We start from the raw sequence: 22073 nt of genomic DNA, 5'->3' as shown, positions 1-22073 counted from the left end.
ATTCCCGTGTTCAGGATGCAGAGCTGCTCCACATCTCATCAGCAGCATCGCCCAGCCCTAATGCCAGGGCTTCATTTGCTTTCCTGTTGGCTTGGTAACAGCTGCTGTTACTGTTCAGGGTGGCAGGAGGGCAAGAAAGTGCTTATTGCTTCAGAGCTCTTCAGGAAAGCCTTGTGGCGTCTTTGGCAGAGTGTAATAGCAGGCAGGCTCCCCAGGGCAGCCTCCCAGCAATGTGCTTGGGTGATGCTCTCTGTGCCCCTGCCACCTTTGCACAAGGCCAGGGCCAAAGTGCAGGGACCAGGGCCAGGCTACAGTTCAGGCAGCAGCCTCTGGGCACAGACAAACCCTGACACCTTAATTGTACATAGCAGAACAGCAACACGCAGTTCCAACACATCCTGACCTGCAAGCAGTAGAGATGAAGCAGGCATTGCTCCAGCAGTTCCTCTGGGGCTTTTTGCACTCCACTGAGGCAGGTGATAGGAGCCCCATCCCAAGTACTTCTGCCCTCCCTCTCAACTCATCAGCCAAGAGGAATGTCTGGAAGGAAAACTGGGCTCTACCTTCCAATTTCACCAGCAGCTCTGTGTAATGCAGTGTGTAATGCAATTTAGTGCCCACGTTTTAAAAATGTTTTAACATGAGAGATGTGGGTTGTAATAAATCCAGGTCTGAGTCCTGCTTTTACTTAGTTTTGGACTCTTTTTACCTGCAGTTGTCAGTGGTGTAATGAAGAGGGTGGACACAAAACCCTGCTGCAAAGTAGCAGGGCTTCTTGGTTGGGTGTCAGTCCAAACCTCCTTAGACTTTCATGAGGTAAATGTGATGGAAGCTGATGGTTTTGGATGGAGAAGAGCTGGGCAAAGCCCTAGCCCTGAGCAGCACAGTGAAAACTGCAAAATGCAGGTGGCCAGAGCTGCCATGGCACAGATCTCAGTGGCAGATGAGGATGAAGGACAGTTTAGGACACATTATCTTGGAAATGCGACATTAAAACAGCAGGAAAACTAAGATGCTTAGCTATGTTTACCCCCAGGTTTCTAATGGTGATGAGCCACAAAAATGCTTCATGGGATGGAACACCTCTCTACAAGAACAGGCTGGGAGAGCTAGGGCTGTTCTGCTTGAAGGAGAGAAGGCTCCGGAGAGACCTGAGGGCGGCCTTTCAATATCTAGAGGGGGTTGTAAGAAAGAAGGCAACAGGATCTTAAGAAGAGTCTGTTGTGATGGGACAAGGGGAAATTGTTTCCCACTTAAAGGAGAGATTTAGATTGGATATAAGGAAGAAGTTTTCTACAATAACAGAAGTAAGGCTCTGGCACGGGCTGCCTGGAGAGGTGATGGTGCCCCATCCCTGGAGGCAGCCGAGGTTCTGCTGGATGGGCTGTGAGCACCTGATGAAGCTGTGGGTGTCCCTACTCACTGCAGGAGAATTGAACCAGATGGCCTCTAGAGGCCTCTTTCAACTCAAACAATTCCACAATCCTATGATTCTATGGCAGAGCTCACTGTCTTTGAGCTCCTGAACCACTTGGAGCTCCGACAAACCTTTGAGGAGAAGCTCTCTGCATAGAGCACTGTAGGAAAGGAACAGGCAGAAACTCGATGACAAGTTCATAAAGATGCAAGAGCCACTGAATATCACCTTTCTGCCTGTGATAGTAGGAGGAGGTGGAGCTGTATCTTCACCAAATCTGAAAGTCTTGAGCCTCAGCCTTGCAAAACTGCATTAGGTTCAGCTGACGCAAATACTTCAAAAAGAGAAATTTGTTGTTTTGTTTTTTGTTTTTGTTTTTTTCTGAGCAAGGGCTTTTTAACACCCTTTCTGCTTGCTTCCATCAGGACACTGCCAACATTTCCAGACTATTACTTTAAATTCTCTTCTCCCTTCCCTCTGGCTCTCCAGCTCCCTTGACCTGCTACCATGATGCGCTCATGGGGAGAAGCAGTTGTGGGAACTCTCAGCCTCTCTGCATTGTGAAGGACAGGGCTATCTGCGGGCTGCCATTCATTCCATCAGCCACTGCTCGGGGAAAGCACAATTTGCTGCAAGCTGATAGCAGCACGCTGACACTTAGCGGGACGAAAACGTGCTCCAGCCTGACAAGGAACAATCACACATTGCATTAAGGGAAGAAAGGGGACAGGGAGGAGAAGGGAAAAGAGGTAGAGGAGAGAAGGGGGGAACAAGGAAAAAGGAATGGTTAGCTATTCAGGAGATGCCCTGCAATTTGAGTGTCAGTAATAAAACGTTAGGTCAGATGTTTTGATTGGATGTCAGAAGGAATTGTATGCCGAGGAGTCATGCTCCCCACTTTACTGGCAGGGTGAACTAATGGGAAAATATTCCAAAGTGGCTGATTTTGGTGCCGAGACTTTCACTGACGTTTCAAGCACAGGAAATGCCACGGCATGCATAGATGTATTTTACCCATGTATTTAAATAAATAAAAAGTAGACTCAAAATCAGCGAAAAGAACAGCCGAGTACCTGCAACCCACTGGCAAGAGCTGACAAGTCCATAAAGGAAGCAAATCCCTTATGTTTTTTTTAATTCTCCTAGTGAGATCAACTTGATCTTCCCTCCGCAGCCTGTGTGTCTTCAGAAGAACAGCACTGCTAATTTGTTCTCTCACATGACTGGATGTAATACAGTTCTATAACCTTTTAACATTTTGCTGCTTGCATGGCATACCTGTGTCTTACTTATTGTTCATCAAATTATGCAGGGAAATCAGAGCCCTTGCTAAGACGTTTTAAATACGTCTGCATCAAAAATACACTTCCATAATGCAGGCAGCACAAAATCATTATCACAGCCTCATCTGCATATTAGGATTCATTCTGTCAGCTTGAGAAGCTGGGACTGAAATAGCCCAGCATAAAACAGAGGGAGAATTTTCCTCAGGTGGCGTCTTGTAAATCATCAGTTCCTAATTTATGGATCTTTCTTTTTGTTTTTTTTTGTTTTTTTTTTTTTTCCTCTGGATCTCCATCTATTTATTTATTTATTGCTTCCCAGAATACAGAGTAATTAATATTATCTTCTCCTCAGCAGGAAAATAATAGCAATAAAAGAAGATACACTGCTGAAGCTGCACGCTGTGAGTTAGTGCAGATTGGAAGGGCTGTGGAGCAGGATGACCGCGTGGTTAAGGTGTTGGCCAAGGACCTGTGGGCACTGGATACAGCTCCTTCATGATTCAAGATCTCATGAACGCTGCTGGCTGCCAGTGGGACTTATTCCACAGCCTGGGCAATAGGAGCAGGGCTTCTAAGTGTACGTGGTTGGTTTAGAAGGCTTTGCTTTTCACCTCTGAGTTCACTCAGGATATAGACGGTTTTCCTCATCATATGCCTATATGGGGCTTAGGATGACAGGCTTTCCATTAGGGCCAATAAATTACACCGTATAAATAAAAGTAGGAGGCATGCAAGTTCAGAGTTAGGTAGCTGGAAACAAACATTAATTTTTTCTCAACCCACTGGTGTTTTTTAGTGCCTCTACACATGGGTATCCCACCTGAGTCAAGTTAAAGTGACCCAATTTAGAGAGAGTAGATTCTCAGCACTTTCGGTGATGCTAAAGGCCAAAAAATCAGTGGCGGTGGTTGAAAATGTAAGCCAAAGCTTTTTAACTTGCAAATCTCCTGTTCAATTCTGGCTCAGGGAAGCAGGCACTGGAAGTTGTTCCTGTCTGACAGTTGCATGGATGGCATCTGGAAAATGAGCTGCTAACTTTCAGCTTAATTTCTAGTGAATACATTACTAAAAAACCATTCAGTGCAAACATCCTGGTACCTACCAAGCACAATTGCCTATGAATCATCCAGGATGCATTTCTACAAATGAAGCTACAGTAGAAACAAATGGTAGTGATTGAATCATTCTATACTCAGCACTGAAATCAGACACTAAATCTGAAAGGCCATTCTGCTTCTTGAGGCCAAGAGCACAGAAGGAGTGGAAACAGGCCCAAATTTTGGTATCCAGAGCCAGATAGGTTTGGGTAACCTACAAGCTGCTCCTAAACATTGCTGCTAGATGTTTTGTGGGCTGACAGAGAAAATGGCCTCCAGGGAGGGAAAGGAGAGCAAATTAATTACAATGTCAGAGTTATCCTGAAACAAAAGCAAGAGGAAGAGTCACAACTGTGCACCCAATGAACCTCTCTGAAGCAGGAATTTTACAGCAATTAATAGGACTGTGCCCTGATAAAGGTTACCTTGTCACTGCTAACAGTATGTGATTTTCCCCCCATACCATATCTATATTGTTTGTCAGGAATGAACTTTAATAAGATAACGCTGTCAGAACTCATCACCAAAGTGACCACACACAGTAGACGCAGAGCAAAGATCCGCTTTGATTTTGTCCTCTGAGGTACCAACGTTTTTTCAAATGTGTGTTAGAGCATCAGGGGAAGTCCTGCAACATCACACCAGGATGGTCTCTGGGCAGATCAAAGTCAGTAGCTGCAGAGGTGGTTATGGTACTCGCATTGGCATTGTCATAGGTGTAGGCACAGGCATTGGCATGACAAGCCTGCTTTGTTGCTCACTTCTCCTCCACTATAGCCAGATTCTTAGGACCTGTTCCCACCTCCTCCTTCATGCATTCTGAGCTCCTGCAGGGAGGAGAGGACTAGCACTGAGTGCTCAGCACTTCTTGTCACTGAGGTTTTACCAGAATCAGGCACAGAAGCCTCCAAAGGATTTGTGCATTGCAGTGGTGCAGGAAGTGATAACATCTGGATGCAACTTATTTGTTAGCCATTTTGTAATCACAGCACATGCAATTACAATTTGACATGGCAATGCCAGTGTGACCAACATCCAGAAGCATACTGAGGTCTTCAAAATGTATAGTTTCATTTCCATTATTACTTGCTTCTGCTGAGAGTGGCAGTAAACTGTAGTTAATAAAGGAAAGCCAGCTTTTATGGGCAAGGAAGACAGTAAATATATGCAAAATGGTTTGTTGAATATAGCAGTGGGGTGCCATAAGAGGCTTCATAAAGCAGAGATAGAGTTTAGCATCATTCTTCTAGGGCTGGGAGTAATACAAAATAAATCTCTCCTATGTCTACTTACTGACTGGCCCAGTTCAGATCGTGTATATGCAGTCAGTGCCTCTTTCTCTGCAGAGTTCCTGTTAATCACTGTTAATGCCAGTCATCAGATCACTAATCATTTGAAACAAGAAGCTGCAGATATTGCAGAGAGAGATTCAGAATGAGATAAATAGCATGGATTTCCCCAGGGGAGGAAGAAAGGTCTGAGCCCCCTGACCACCAATGCTGGCTGGTACAGCATGAGGCAGTTTGCCTTCCTAATCTTTATAAAGTCAGGAGTTATTCCACCCTGACAAAGATAGGGAGGCAGGAACCTTGAGTATGAGAATTGTAGGTGTTGGAAGGGACCTCTGGAGATCACCTAGACCAACTCCCTGTTAAAGCAGGTTCCCTAGAGTAAGTTACATGGAAAATGTCCAGGTGGGTCTCAACTACTTCCAGAGAATCCTTCATATGGACACAGGGATGGATGTGGCCAGACCCTAACAATGTTCTTCTGCCCCAAATGGGAAGAGCACAATAAATGGGCCTGATGGTCATGCCCTGCCAGACCCAAAGCACATGGGTACCGTGGTAGTTACCACAGCTACAAGTGTCCATAGCTGTACACTGAATCATTTGAGCAACCTGAGTGGGAAACCAGGATTTCTCAAGTCGCTTATCACTCTTCTAGCTCAACATGGTTCTTTCCGCTCACTACACAAACATATGAGCTGAAACAACACCACTTTCTTTTGCCATTGGGAAGGATTTAAGAGCACTGTGGTTCTGCTGATGGTCGGTTCTGTCTCAGTTTATCATTTGCAGCACTGGGAACATGCCCTGAGTTGTCTAAAACAATCCACTTTTTTTGCTCAGAGCAAAGGCAATGAAAAGGTTATGACACTGTGGTACAAGTTTTCCTTGTAAATCTGATCCAGAAGTCAATGCCTGGCAGCCACTTTCTGTGATGTACTTAAGATCCTGAGCCAAGGGCATGTGCCTGCAGATGCCAGAGTGTGGATTTTACACGGCAAACTGGGATGTGGGTCTCTGGCTGAATTTGCATGTACTACCTACGTCAGCTTCATTTTGTCTGACGATGGCATTTGAAATCCTTGGCAAAAGACATTTTACAATAGAGGATGTGCTATCTGAACACAGGCTCACCTGGGTGGTTTGGGAGTGGGGCAGACAACAGCATGATTTCAGTGCCCAGTGACTCTTCAGGGCAGGACTTCACTTGTAACAAGCAACTAAACTGGATGTGCAGGGGAGGAGGGGAAGAAGGAGCACAGAGTCATGGCTTCATCTTGCCTAGAGCTGATTTCAACAGACTCCAAGTAAGCTAGGACTATTCCTTACTTAACAGAGGGAGCTCAGGTAATTGTGAGATTGAATTGTATAGGAGACTATTGCTTGCCAAAGGGAAAGTCAAATAACATCAAAGCAATCAAAGGAATTCTTCAGGAATTACCGAGTGAAATACTCTGGCTCAAGCAGGACTGTAGGCTAGGTTCATTACAATTGGCACATCTAGATCTAACATCCATAAATATCACATATCATGTCAATTTCCATTTTGTCCTTGCTTCCACAGCTTCACCTTAACATCCAGATCTGGCCGAAGTAAAACAAGGAACAAAGAAAGAAGGAAGATCAACATGAAGTGATTGTTAGGAGGGCTGTCAAAAGACAGAGGATGTGAATGTCTTTGAGTTAGGTGAGAGAAAACTAAGTGCTGCTTTTGTTCAGGCAATAAATGGGGACAGAAGCAAGCAGTGATGGGATTGACCCATTAAGCCAAGGTGTAAATAACACTGGAGATATCTGTGTAAAAGGTCTGCCCAGGGAAATTCCTTAGTACAGCTCAGAGACCCAACAGAACCACTAGTGGGTCTGGTTCCAGACCAGCCTCTGCAACACTAACACACTGACATCATTGTAATGAAACACTTATCTCATTGATCGCACAACAACTGAGTTCCTCCTGGGTCTCACCATCAGATTAAGCTCCAAGCAGGAGGCAGTTGAGAAATCCCACAGCACTGCAAGCATTCATTTTTCCTTGTAAGGAAGAAAGGTGGGCCCATCACAGAATCACTGAGGATGGAAAAAAACACTAAGATCATCTAGTCTAACAGTTAACACAGCCATGCCCACTCCTTACAAGATAGCAAGATTCAGATCTTGCCTTGAAGCACCAACCCCTTTTAAGTCCTATCAGAGCTGAGGAATCTCTGTTCTTGTTCCAGGGATCTGTTCGAGCTGTGATGGTAAATGCTTGGTTGGATTGGTAATGATTCAATAAATTGTTTAATGTTCCTCAATCGATTCACGGAGAAAAGAATGAGACAGCTGATTCATTTTTTTCTCTCCTTTATCTCTAAGCGTCTCTAAAAGTCAGCCTCTTCCTCTCTCCAGTCTACTCATCTGCAGAAGCAAGGTGTTAACAGCCTGCATGGTCCTGGTGAAGCTAATATGCACAGCTTGCATGTCTTTAGCTTACTGTGAACATTTTTACAATGAAATCCAAATGCATGCAAATAAGATAATCTGCATTTCTTCATTTCAGAAGGAGAAGGCTGAAGGAAGCTCTCTAAAGCCTCGCTTAGGAGCCTAATGAAGTGGTCTGACTTCCAGGAGGGCTGAGTACCTGGCATGTCTGATGTAAATCAAGAGCTGGAAATCACACTCATTATATAGAGTATGATTCTTATAAGACCTATGAAGAGGATTATTCAGGCTGTCATGGCAATGGTGAAGTCAAATTTGCACTCCAAGCTTTGGCATAATGCTTCCATGTGCCAACATTCACTCATATCAGATCCACAGTTTAGATTTAGCTTTCTTCCAGAATCTACACACAAACATAACATCAGTAGGTAAATAAAGAAACAGTCTGCTGGGAAAACACTTATCATAATTTACTCTTCTAGGAGAGCAAAGAATTTTCCTTCAGCCTGAGCTATTAAAGAATTGGCCTAATGAAACTACTAATTAAGCCAGTCTTCTTTCTCTGAATCATCAGCTGTATTGTAATTGCTACCAGACAAAAGGGTCTTGTGGTTGATCTGGTGAGGCTAGAGAAAGGATACTGCAAATTATTGTTGTGATTTCACAACAGCCTCTATCCTCCATCCTGTTTGACCCCTTCCTTTAGATTCTCCCTGATTCCCTTCTTTCTTCATCTTCTGTTTCACTTATAGATTCAAAGTGTTTCCCATCTTAAAGCTGTTTTCTGAAGAGGAAAAACTATGCTATAAGTAAAACACGACACACAAAACTGAGGAATTATGCATATTAGAATTACCAGCACCATCACTGTAGAGGTTATTACAGTTGGCTAGCATTACATATGTCCTCCTAGCATTTCCCCTCTGATAGAACAAGCAAAGATTCTTTAGGTCCCCCTCTTGGAGACACACGTAGCATATTTATGATGAATGAGCTTTCAAGAGCTCGGATATTTAATTTGCAGCTACCCTGGTTAGTGATGATTAAGTTCCTCTTGTTTTTACAGTGTTTCTTAAATAAAGTGTAAACACATCCTGTCCAATTCTGCTAAACAGTGAGACACATGGGAATGCTGATGGAATTGCTAAGATAATGAAACCGGCCATGCACAGGCATAAATACACACGATCACACACAGATACCGCTATGCATGCAGCTGTACTTGTATATAAGAGAAAAAAAAAGCATGCTTACACAGATATAGATATAGAGAGATTTATATGTATTCCTTTTGTCAGGCGTTGATTGCAAGTAGGCTTAATGCCTAGGGATTTCCACTAAAACACCAGCTTGATTTCCCACCAGGAAACATGGAGAAATTAAATCAACCTGTCTGGGTACTCGGTGAATATAATTCCCTATTCACAATTGATGAATCAAACAGATAGGCCTAACCAAACAGTACTTGCGGAGAAGTCGCAAGAGAGAAGAGGAACTGAATAATAGAGAAGAAGAAACCCCAGTTCACAGATAACCCCTTCCCAACATATCCCCCCAAAGGGCCAGCTGGGTTTGCTCCTCCTGCAATTGCACCGCAGATAACTTCGGTGAGCTCTGTGGGTGCTGTAGTTATATCCCACTGCACTGAGGCTGAAGCAGGAGCTGTCTTTCCATCTCCAGCTGTGAATCCAGCCATTGCCCCACCAGCCACTCCTGTTAGCTGCTTCCCCACCATTTCCATTCCTCAGGAGGAGCTGTGATGATGCTTATCAGAAACCTCAGAAGTTTACTAAAGCTGTGCTTTTCCTCCATCCTCGGCTTACGGCTTCTGTTGCCCAAGTTTGCAAGCTACAGGATCACAGGAAGATTTCCCCAGGCTTTTTATAATGCAACTTTATATTCTGAATTGCCTTCACTGTACAACACGGTTGGTTTTAGCAGAAATTGCCCCAAAACGTTGCAGACCATGAAATGTGAATTCACCCTGTGAAGTTACTTTCTATTCAATCTCCTCTCTTCTCGCCAGACATTAAAGGAATATTTTTACCCTTCTTGTTTTCTGCCCAAGTGCTCTCCAGATGCAGCTGATTTTTTCCTCTAGGCTTCAGTCCACCAGGCAAATATCTATATGTATTTACACACATACCCATATATGTATATACAGTTGTAAGAATTAGCAAATAACTAAATAAACAGAAAAACCTGTTACACGCTACAACTGCTTCATGAATTTATAACATATGGTGGCAAAGCACGATAAAAACTGTAAACTATAAAGAGGGTTACACAGTCCCATTCATTTATCATGTTACAATGAGTAATTTGTGCACCAGGCAAGAAAGAGAAAACCCACACAGTTGGAGAGTGCATATTTCTGTGTGCGTATTTCTGAGGCTCACACTGGAGAGCCTTTTATAAAACATACACATGATTTGAATTCCAAAGCAAAAGCACTGAGAAGCAGTGCACAGGCTAATACTGTTATAATGATGTGCACAGAGCTGAGAGGAAAGGGCACTGGCTGGCATCCTTCAGTGATAAGAGGACTTCCAAACAGGTTGTATTTCTGCCTCTGTCCATTTAGAAGCTGAGTTTATGGTATGTGGATGGGTAGACTAGAGGATCTTAGAGGTCTTCTTAACCTTAATGTTTTGATGCTTCCAGTCTACAGCTATAAAATCTCTCCCTAGTACTGTTACAGAAGGGGCAGAATGCTCTGGTGCCTACAAAAGATCACGTATCTCTCTGTTCTTCTGGTTTCATTCTGTTTTGCCTCCTTCCCTTGTTTGGTGGGGGATGATGCTGACCACATTCCAAGGTGGGTGCATGTTCTTATATTCCCATCTGTGTTACACATAAATCCACATACTACATAGAGATAAAACAAGAACGGTGGATGGCTTATGTTGGAGAGGACCTTAAGATCATCTAGTTCCAACCTTCTTGCCATAAGCTGGGTTGCCAGCCACCAGATCAGGCTGCCCAGGATCCCTTTCAAGGCCAGATTGGATGGGGCCCTGGGCAGGCTGAGCAAGTGCCTGATATAGCAGCTGGCAATCTTGCTGATGGCAGGGGGTTGGAACTAGATGATCTTTAAGGTCCCTTCCAATGTAAGCCACTCTGTGATTTTATGATTTACATGCACTCTGTATTTCTGTATAGGGTTTCTTGCCAGCATAGTGTCTCATAAAACATATTATTAAATCACTTGGATTCTCCTGTTTGCACAAAACCCCATCACTCACAACTACCTGCTCCTGATTTGACTTTCCTTTTTTTTTTTTTTCCCAAGTGACAAAGAGCTTTTATGAAACACATAGCACATGTCTCATGCTCTGTCCTGGAAATGGATTACTTTTCCCAGAGGGGAAAGCGAATGATGTAGGCTGCGTCCTGGTTGTCATGTCCCAGTGCAAATGGTTAAGATCTTCTTTTTGTCTCAGCAAATGCCCCGTGGAATGCTTGAGCTAGGTTTAGGCCCTTGGGTCATTGCTAAGCAGTTTCTCTTTCATCCTTTTTAGCACCAGCAGACGCAGCTTGAAACGTGTATACAAGATGCCGCTTTACAGCATCCCTTATTCACTGGTACCTTGGAGACTCCAGTTCATTGAAAGTAATAAAACCAGATCATCAAAAAGAATTCTTTTGAACAGGCTTTGGGCTCTGCTGTGCTACTTGGTTACGGATATTCATCTTCCTGGAAACTGAGCTGTTTGATACAGCACAGAGGCATGAAAGCATCAGCTGCCTCCCCGGTGCATTAACCCCTCGAGTGTTGAAATCACGGTCCTTGAATAGCAAAATAGCTAGCACTCATAATTGCTTGAGGGAGGAAGCAGATATTATCCTCCCAGCTGCAGGGAAAGCAGCACGCTGGGGTCGGAGGGTTTCCCTGTCCTCATCCCACTCCAGTGTTGGGCAAAGGAGAGGGAGAAATGAGGAGCAACCTCTGCTGGTTACAGCTACAGACAGTCTGCAGGGTGACTCCTGTATTGCAGGGTGCCATAGCAGTTAATCTGAAATGAAAACACAGATGTGCTGAAAGCAGAGGCACTGGGACTCTAACCTTCTGTTATCCTTAGTTATCTTGTTATTCTGTGTATCCTGTAGAGCCCTGATGTTAGGACTTTCACCCATTCCCTTTGACTCGCCAGGGGAGAGCTGTAGCTTGTGTCAGAGTTTGGTGGTTTAAGGTAAGGTTGGTCTCCACAACACTGCCCTAAGATATCTTTGTTTTTTTCCAGCTTCACAGCAGGGCAGCAAACCCAGCATGCTTGCAGCAATGCCCAGTATTAGCAAATATGCCTGTCCCAGGGCTGTGCCTTGAACTGCAGCTTGTCAGCTGCCAGACAGAAGTAACAGAAAAGGCAACCATTCACCTGACTAGACAGATATCTGGTTGGACCTCATACGAACATCCATGTGCTGTCTCACACCTTGCCCTGGTGAAACTCCTGTGCTCATTGATGACAGCTGAAGAGATCATTACCCTCCTAAGAACTTGCGGCATATCCCTTCCCTTCCTCTGACAGCAAGAACACATGCGGTGAATTTTACTCGTGGAAATTAAAGGAAAGAGATCAAAGAAAAGAAAGAGGGAATGACGAAGTACCCCTTTGATTCTCCCTCTCTGTTCCCAGGCCAGGTCTGCCCAGCTCCACGGCCCCACAGGGGCTGTCTCAGACTTTAAACCTGAACTGCACACCAGCAGAGCCCATTCTGCTCCCAGGCTGTGCCAGGAACAGTGTGAGAAGGAAAATGGCTGAAGTCTCAGATCAGCTGAGAAGGAATCAATGCAGAAGCCCCAGGAGGTCATTTTTACAGAATCTCTCTGCACGAGAATGGGAAGCAGAGGAGCAGGAGAGTAGTAAGCCGGCATTGATCACACCTGATTACTTATTAAAGGTTATTAGGAAAGATGGTGGAAGAAGAAAACAGGAGAAGCATCTTTTATCACTCAACTAGAAGGGTTTGGGGGAGGAGGGGGAGGATAATGGTTCAAAATGGGCTCCTACCATATTCTCTTGTGTTAGAACCTCATGTTTTTTCCTTAGATTTCATCATTAACTGAGGAATTCTGGACTAATTTGAATCTACCAGCTGAGAGAGCTCCAAAAAAAGTCAGGATAGAAGGAATAATATTTGTACAGGCATTACATGAAGAGATACTGTAAACAAAAAATGACATTTTATTCAAGTATATTCACACCTTTGTACCTGCACATTTTCTTATAGGCAGATGGATCTTCTCATGTCCCTGAAGACAGTCAGTTGTCTCTGCACATACCATCATGTGTTTGCACATCTACATGGATTTCCCATTTCATTGTATGGATCTGCCTTCATAGGACAGTTTTAGTAACTGCTTGTGTGTTCTGGGGTGCATGTTTTGCCACAGACCAGCCCATTCCACCCACGTGCATGTCCTAACACAGCCTTCAGAGCAGAATGGGTTCATACACAGAGAGCCTGAAGCAAACAGGTCCTCTGCAGAACAGCTCGTAAGCTTCTGCAGTGTTAGTTAAGCCAGTAACATCTCTTTATAAAACCTAAAATAAGCTCTACATCAAAAACAGTACAAAAAAACAACCTCAGAACCCTTTGGCTACCGTGGGATTATGCAGTTGTGAAACATGTTATCCTTGACTATCTGCCTGTGGTCATTCCAGCAGCCCAGACTCTCAACTAAAGAGTGCTAAAAAAGTTGAGCTTGCAGATGTTCCCAGAAAGGCAGCAATGTGGAGGGCCAAGTTCCTCCTGCAGAGAGAAGCTGATGGGATTATATTTGATGCCTTGTTTGCCATAATAATGGCTCAACAGAGAATTGGCTCCCTCAAAAACCACTGTTAGAGGAAGATCTACTGTGTTTGGTGGCAGGAAGAGAAAGAAAGCTAGGAATTACAGGACCCCTGTGGATGAGTCATTGCATTGCCAAAAGGGCACAGGGTTCTGACACCATCCATCAGAGGCCTAGCAGCAGAGAGATTATTCCTAAGCAATAAAAAAGCAAGATACACTAATTTCCAATAGCAGCCTTTGGATGGATTTGCATCCATCCATAGCAGACACATCAAATTCATCCTCTAGTTGCTGTTTCTGGTGAGTCAATCAAGCTGCTAATTGGATCTCCTTTTGGTTGTTATCTCTGGGACTCAGAAGGGCTGAGAGAAGAGGGCCAGGCTGCTCCCTGGCCAGCACTACATTGCCATCACGCATCATCCTGCAATGAGGTCGTGGCAGAGAAGGGCTATGTGCAAAACCTCATCCATAGGATCACCTCTGCAAAGCATGATGTTTGTGCCTCCATCTCCAGGCACCAGCAGACCCAGCCAACCCAATATTCTGCCATATTGGCCTGTTCTTCCTGTCTTTACACATGGGTAATCTTGACTGTCCACCTCCATCCCTATCTTGTATTCTTCTCAGCAAGCCCCGGAAAGGGCTGAGATCACCAGGGAAAATGATGTGAATTACCTTGTCGGCAGCTTAACCAAAGGAGAAGTCAAAGCAAAGCTGTCAGCACAGCTAATTTCACTTCAGTTCGCTGGGCAACTGGGTGCTTCAAGTGCAAGAAAATGGAAGTGTCCCATGGGTCTCAGCAACCAGTCTGGCTGTGTCAGAAGGAGGTTCAAAGTGACAGCATCCTGTGGATCCATCTTATGATAAATCCCAAATTCAAAGAATGAAGGTGTTGTGTTGCCCCCAGCAACCAGTCAGGATCCTCTAGACAGCAAGAGGAAGCACGAGACAAAAATAAAGCATTTTTTCCATGGACAGTAATGATAAGTACAGGGCTAATTTGCCAACCAGAGCAGTCGCTCATACTAGTCAGTGGCTTAGGTGGCCTGCAGCCTCTCCTAGGCCTTGTGTCACTACAAACCTGAAGGCCAATTTCCTTTGCATGTGAACCAAGGAGAGCAACTACTGCTTTTAAAGAACTGATGAAGTCCCTGGCCTTGTACAATATGACTGTCAGTGTTTAGATATCGCTGTTGTTCCTTATGGGGTACAACTGCACATGCTTGTAGTCGTTTTATCCTTCTCTTGCTGGAAACTTACAGGAAAACAGCAGAGTCCGTGCTTATTGAGGAGCAGTGGGAGTGATTCCAGAGCTCAGAAGTTTGTGTTAGCAACACTGTGCCTGTAAGCGAGTGCAGCTGACCACTACGATCCGCCTGTTCTGGTGACCTTGGGTTCAGCCTAACCAACGAGCCAGCTAATAAGTTTGAGCTAACATAAGCAGAGGCAGTGGCAGTAGCAGTCAGAAGAAGAGACATCAGGAAAGAAACCCAAGAAAAGGAATTAGGGTGAGAGAATTCATTAATTTCCTCTTTGCAATGACACGTGCTTTCTACTCACTTTTTTAAAATGACATTTTACTTGCTATTAGTTTACTGTGAGCATCTCCAGCGCTCCCTTCACTCCTCCACAGCCAGTTCCCTCAAGAACAAAATTAAATTTAAGCTACTAAAGTCGGACCTTTCTGAAGCAAAAAGAATCTTTAAAAATGGATTTTTTTAAAGGTCATTTTGAACTTTATCTGAACACACATGGAGACACGGGCCATTCAGCTAAATAATGCCATCTGACCACCTCCTGTCACCGTTATGAGGATAAGAACATCATTTATGTGAGGGGGAGAGATTTTCCACTTGTTCCTTTTATTCTTCCTCTAATTTTTGGAGATTTTAATGGCTTTCATTTTTATGGCTGCTTCTTCACTTCTCAAGTCTCTTGATAATGTACGAGAAAGGGCATGAAGCTGCACTGAATTGGGATGTCCTGCCTGTGACCCCAAACAGGTCAGACCAATTCCTTGCTCCCCAGGGATTAAGCTGCATTTGCCAGGGCTCCTTACCTGTCATGTTAGCAGTTCATCAACAACCCAAAGCAATCTGTCCAGCTCTTAGGCTATCTTTTTCTCCCCCAGTAACCCAGCTTTGCACTGTCAGTCCACAATATGAACAAACAAGGCCACCTAAAGCCACGGATGCTGTCTCCAGTGGCATTAGATTCATTTTCTTGCCACCAGCTGAAGGCATGGGGTTTGCACACAGCTTGCTGTGTGCTGAGCCATGTTGCAGAGCACAGTGCTGTGAAAGCACTGTGTGTTATTTACTGAATCCAGCCTCCTCAGCCATGTCCTAAACTAGGTTGTATTTATTGAAGACAGTCTTAAGAAACGTCCCACAGCATGTTTTGCGTAAGTGGGGACTTTCCTCAGATGAAATTTTAGCACTCCACCTCTTCCCATGACTGCATCTGTGTCCCGGTTCACAGCTGCCCGGTCTCCTTGCACAAGCTTCCCTTGAACAAAGCTCAGATATTTAATTTGCCGAGTGCTGTGGGAATCCCAAAGGTTTGGAAGAACTATCTATTATAAATGACAAAACACGACATTGTGTACTTGATGTCATCAGCCTCTTGCACTTCCCAGGTATTCCAAACATTAAAACACTCAAGTCCTTACAGCATTAAAAAAGACTGCTTTCTCAGTCCTAAGGCCTTCATGTTCAGAGGAAGTGCTTTTAATACTCTGTTATTTAGCTGTGCAGGCGTTCGGATGGAGGCTACTCCCAATCACCCGGATTAGTTCAGGAAATGTTCCCCTGAAACCTAACAACACACTGCCCTCTGCTGCATTTTTCTCTGACATATTAAAAGGGTAGAGGGGGGGGGGGAAAGCCCTGCTGTGCTTTTCAGCCTATCCTCTGGCTCAAATTGAGATAAGCAGATGGTTTGTTAGCACTTATCAATGACTCAGTAGCATCCAAGGTACTACATAAAACACTCTAGCCAGAGAGAAGTCAAAATAACAAAATGGATTCCGTACGATGGAGAGGAATAGCTATTGAAAAACCAAGAAGTGAGTGCAGAAACACTCGCAGCTCCACACCCTTACCTGGATGTCCCTTTGCTCCAAGCAGAGCTTCAAAAGCAATTATTTAAGTTAAATAACTGGTTACTATTGTGCCTCCTTGCTTCATCCTTCCCATTGCCCTTAGCCAATCCACCACAGCCTCCTGTGACTAAACACTTTTAAGAACTACATAAACAGAGCCAACAATATCCAAGATTTTTGCACTGAGAGGGTGGTGAGGCGCTGGCACAGGCTGCCCAGAGAAGCTGTGGGTGCCCCATCCCTGGAGATATTTAAGGCCAGGTTGGATGGGGCCCTGGGCAGCCTGATCTAGTGCCTGATTGAGTGGCTGACAACCCAGCCTGTGGCAGGGAGTTGGAACTGGGTGATCTTTGAGGTGCCTTCCAACCCGAGCCATTCCATGATTCTGTTTAGATGAGCAAGACCAAAGGCATTGGTGCCCACAGAATCCTGATGCTGCCTTACATGCAGTACCTGGAGCTGGCAAGCAAGCGCTGCACAGAGAGAGCAGTGGGCTTGGATGAAATAATTTGTTGTTCTACTCTTCACACTGACTGCAGTGTTAGGTGGTGACATGCAAGAGGACAGAGATTTGTGGATTATTGTAGAAGAGAAGGACAAACACAAGGCAGCCTAGGGAAACTCCAAGGCCAACAGCAGCACTTCAGCAATTCTTACTTTGAGCTACTATCACTTTGGGTTCAGTTAATTAAAATCAATAAACGCATTTGCTCTGATTTGGATTTTAGACCTTCACTGAACAGCATTAAGGTTTTCCTCCACAGATTCACCAATCATAAAGTCAATAATTTAAAATTAGCTAGACAAACTGTGAATATTGTCTCAGCAAAGTAAGGCGCCTCTGAATACAGAGAGTCCAATGAGTGCACTGGCATTAGGATTTTAAAGTAGCACCCTGCTGGTGGCTGAAGCACAAAACGATTTCAGATACTTCAAAAGATAAGATTCAGGTCTGGCACACATCAGAGTTTGGGAATGTTTTATTCTGGTTTCTGGGTTAAGCTGCTAGAAAAACAAGGACAACCTACAAACAGAATCAAGAGTCAATCAGATCACAGACTCTAATGAGCTGAGCGCTGAGCATTGCCACCAAAGCATATAAAAATCATCAGATTGGCTCTAAAACTGTGCCATTAAGAATTCTTTCCATAGTCAGCCTGATCTTTGACATGAACAAACCCATGTTTCCAAGCCATTGTTTGCAACAAAATCTAAAAGGAAGGTTGAATTTCCCTTCCCATCACTGTTTTAAGCAAAACAGAATTTGAGACAAGTGTCTTAAAATGCAGACAATAGTCTGGGTTTGTGTCTAGGTTTTGCTGTTATCTAGCAGAGCCATGAAAACTACTTCTGCAATTAGATTTATTTCATCCTTCTCTGAAATTTGAGCTTCATCAGTCTCTAAATCTTTGGCAAATGCAGGTTCTTCTACCTCTTTTGCTTTCAACAATACTGTGCCTTGTGCTTCCTGCACCTTCCTGGGCCCCACACAAGCCTGGAAGCATCAAATAACCACAAGAAAGATTGCTGTTTGAGATCACCAGCCAGGAGCAGAAAACATTAGGAGCCTCTTGGGCGGGCCTGTATTTGTTGAAGGAACCACCCTTAGCAAAAGTGAAACCTTGAATGGATCAAAACTCAACCACCAGATTGTCCTTGTCAGCATTAGAACCATCTCATTGATTATATATATATGGCAACTTTTTTTACATTAAGGGCAATGAGGCATTGGCAGAGGATGCCCAGGGCGGTGGTGGGAGCCTCACCCATGGAGAAATTCACGGTCAGGTTGGATGGGCTCTGAGCACCTGATGGAGCTGTGGGTGTCCCTGTTCATTGCAGGGGGGTTGGACCAGATGGCCTTTAAGGGTCCCTTCCAACTCAAACAATTCTATGGTTGCACTGAAGCAGTGGAAGTCCTAAAAGGAGGGCTTTCAACAATAATCAACCAGCAACACCCTTCTGATCAGCACATCAGGTACCATATCTGTGAACCAAAGGCCATAAAGGGCAGAGCTCTTTACACTAAGGATTCCAAGGTGTCCAGCCAGCTTGTCCACACACTGGAAGAAAAAAACAACTAGAGAGCAACTGCAAACTGGGTGGGAATCTGGATGCAGAAAGAGATCTTTCTCTGATACAACTGCCACAGAGGTGAAAAAATGGAAGAATCCTTACTCTCTTCTGCACAGTATTTAATTACCTAAAGGAAAAACCATGTAAATAGACTTTAAGAGACACACTTGATAATAAATCTATGACAAAAGGCAATGTAGAAATCTGCGCTTTTGAATTTATTATCTGACCTCCCTGCTGAGCATTCCAGTGCAGCTGCAGGATAAAATAAATTGGTCTAGCTAAAGAGGCTGCAGGAAACATCTGAATATTCCCTGCTCTGAAATATTAACCTCTGATGCTTCTGACCATCCCTCACTCAAGTGCAGGGTAGCACAGTATCAGTGGGCAGTTCTAGATCCCAGATATGGGAGGAATGCAGAGGGGAGTGGATCCCAGGCCAAGATCCTTGCATCGCAAGTGCAAAAGAGCTGCCTTGCTACAGCTGGCTAGAATTAAAAAAGAAAAAAACCTTTCATTATAATACTCTCCTGGGAAATGTGTAGCACGCAACTTCTTACAGGAACTGGTTTTGCTTAGAAACACAGCCAAGTTTCCATATTTCTAAAAGATTAAAGACTTTTCTATCCCTTCTCTCTTCATTTCTTTCCTTTACCTTTTTCTTTTAAGAAGACCTTGTAAGAAATTTGGCACGGAAAGGTGACTTCGGTGCACAGGAGATGGACACCATGCTGTTCATTAAAGCAGGCAAATAAAGGGCGCGTTCTGTAAAGTAGCTGAGCACCGACACTTTCTGTTCGCTCTAGAAGAGCTTTCAGCTTGCAGCATTTAGCACAATTGAATGGTGGAAACCGTTTAGATTCAGGCTGAGTCTTTCTGACTTGATTAAAGCTTCATCCGGGCAAAGGAAGAGCCTGGTCTGCATATATCCTTGGAACGTGACAGCCTCGTTGTTTCCCCTCTTGCTGCAGCCACCCAAGGAAGAAGACCTGGCATTAGCCCTAAAGGTATTTATTATAAAGTATGTAACTCTTCATAAACTGTGCCCTTGTGCCCTATATCTATGGGAGGAGACATTCCCTGAGCCAAACTGCTGGCAATCTAATTATGATGCATTCAGAAAGCCTCATGCTCACCTTAGTACATTATAATAATGATGTTAATTATTATCATTATTAATGATCAATTAATTGTTGTTCAAAGAACACTCCTCTTACACTTTAAGCTGATAGTGATAAGATGTGATACGTTCAGCAGGGCCAAATTCTGAAACACAGGACCACCAACATAACATTTGCAGAAGAGCAGGAGCACAGCCACCTCTCATTTGCAGGCACAAAGCAGCAAATTGTTTGAAAAATGAGGAAAGCAAACGTACAGAACCCAATGTGTCCATTACAGCTTCACAAGAATGAGCATTGGATGGAGCAAAAATATGCGTACATCATTAATGGCTGCAGGTCCCAACACTTCCACCTCAATTATTTCATTTTAACTGCCTTGTTTCAGACATCCCTTGAAAAGGAGCACAAAGGCTTCTCACTGTCTGCTCAAGATCTTGATGAAAAATAATTCCTGGTGTGCCTTGAGCTCCCCCCATTGACTTGCCAATAGCAGTTAACATCCAGACCTCATTTCGATGCTCCACCACTGTCTCCAGGGTGGGATGTTGAATCCCTACAACAATGAAGATGTGATTGCCCTCTGCTGTGTGCAGCCCTCTGTATTTTAGTACTGCCGCTGCTCACAGAAGTTACTGCTATGCCCAGCCCATCTTGGAGAGTGCTGATTCTTGGCTGAAGAGATTATTTTCCTCTTTCTTCAGTGAAGGAAGAATAACCACTCCCCCTCCCTCCCCAGCTGAAGTCTTTTCTGATCCAAAGGCTCTCCTGTCCCAGACTTGAAGAACAGGGTTATTACACAGCCTGTATTTTGTGTACCACCAGCACTCCAACAGGCTGATGGTAACGTGCTTAATGGTGCCAAAATCCATGAATGCGCCAGAAGGCTTTTGACATCATTTGCCATCAACACTAATTCATAAATCCTGAGCTGCAGGCAATCTGCATGTCACCCAAGTGACTGGCTATCAAATCAGGTTTTCAGCAGCCTCCAGCATGGCTCAGTGTCTCCATTGTTGATGTTGACAAAGGGTGGAACCAAGCTCATGGCCAAGGATTTTGGCTGTCTCCTGGCTTAAGACTGACGTCTTTAGTAATGCTTGAAGCTCGGGGCAGATTTGGAGCTCCTTGTGCAAATCAGGAAATGTGGTTCTAAAATACAATATATTTATTCTTCTCCTGGTGCAGAGGGTGAATTCCCAGGAGGTCGGGGAAGGCACTGGCATAATGTGAGAAAGCATTAGGCTGTGGTTTGTGGCTTTTGTCACCTTCTTTATTTTAAGGTGCAGTCTCTATTCATTCTTAGCTCTGTTAGAGCATTCTGGGTATGTAAGAGGGGCAGCAACCTCAGTAAATATCATCCCATGGACAGATTCCCAGTGGAATACGAAGCTGGAGATAGGCCATGATCTTTCCTTTTCTGTCTTGACACATGAGGATTGAATTGGAGAACAAAGAAGTGTGACTGGGAGCTCTCTGTCTATTCTTCACTCCCTTCAGCAGCCTAAAGACTCCTAGCTATTTCAGTGTCCCTGAAGAACAGGAGCAAGCCCAGGTGACACATGAATTTGATTTTAAACAAAAGATTAAGGCCTATCACATTGTTATGTTTCAAATAGTCCCCTGGTTCTTTTCTACCAGCCATTTGTTTCTTCTCCAAATCTCTACTTGCAAACAAGTTCATTTGGAAATGCTTTCAACATCTGCTGTCTTCATCAATTTGTCCTTTCGAGCAGAGGCTCTAACTCCATGTTTTCAAGTATGGTGTGTACATTTACACTTCTAAATATGAGATCAAAGCCTTAGGATGCCAAAAGCTGTCTAGTCCTGTGCAAGAGATGTGGAAATTATATCTCTTCCCTTTCCTTCCCTTCTTAAATCTCTCCTTTGTGCATTTTGCATCAGTATCTTACCATGCTACATCCTTAAGGACTATTTTACAGGGCTTAGCTTTTACTAATCCCCAGACCAAGATGAGTAATTCCATGAGAAGTCTGTCTTAAGTGAGACCAGTTCCTTTTATTCTAATTGTTTATACTAGAAAAGACAGAACAGGGCCTTTCATGTGGAAGGCGAGGAAGTTTACTCTCACTCTTTAGGCTGTTTCTGTAGTTGATGACAGGCCAGCACGGAGCCACAGTTCTCACTGAATAGAATCATTCTCACTTCTGCGTAAAACAATTTTCTGGTTCTTTCCACAGGCCAGTCCCCTCCTTCCTCAGAATCTCCCCTCCCTAACCACTTCATTTAGAAGTGTTTACCTTTCCATTACTTAAACATGTCAGCATGGTCTGCTAGCGAGCATAATGCGTGTCCAAAGCCTGCACGCTAGCCCTACTCTCAGCTCCTAACAGGTACGGCTCCACCTGAAGGGTAAAATCTCGAGGGCTAAATTTTATCTATGATATTCTAAGAAGCAAAGCTGTGCACAAAAGATGGGATCAGCCTGTGATGCTAATAGTAA

At 44.1% G+C, this 22073-nt stretch overlaps 1 long non-coding RNA gene across 1 annotated transcript in view; it reads right to left on the bottom strand.

The window, feature by feature from the left end:
* LOC140257808 (uncharacterized) overlaps window positions 1-22073 on the bottom strand; it is a 66909-nt gene that overhangs the window by 44512 nt on the left and 324 nt on the right. The gene's annotated exons all lie outside the window — the stretch shown is intronic.

The sequence above is a fragment of the Excalfactoria chinensis genome, chromosome 12 (assembly GCF_039878825.1).
Source record: "Excalfactoria chinensis isolate bCotChi1 chromosome 12, bCotChi1.hap2, whole genome shotgun sequence".
NCBI lineage: Eukaryota > Metazoa > Chordata > Aves > Galliformes > Phasianidae > Excalfactoria > Excalfactoria chinensis.
This window is presented reverse-complemented; position numbering and strand designations above follow the sequence as displayed.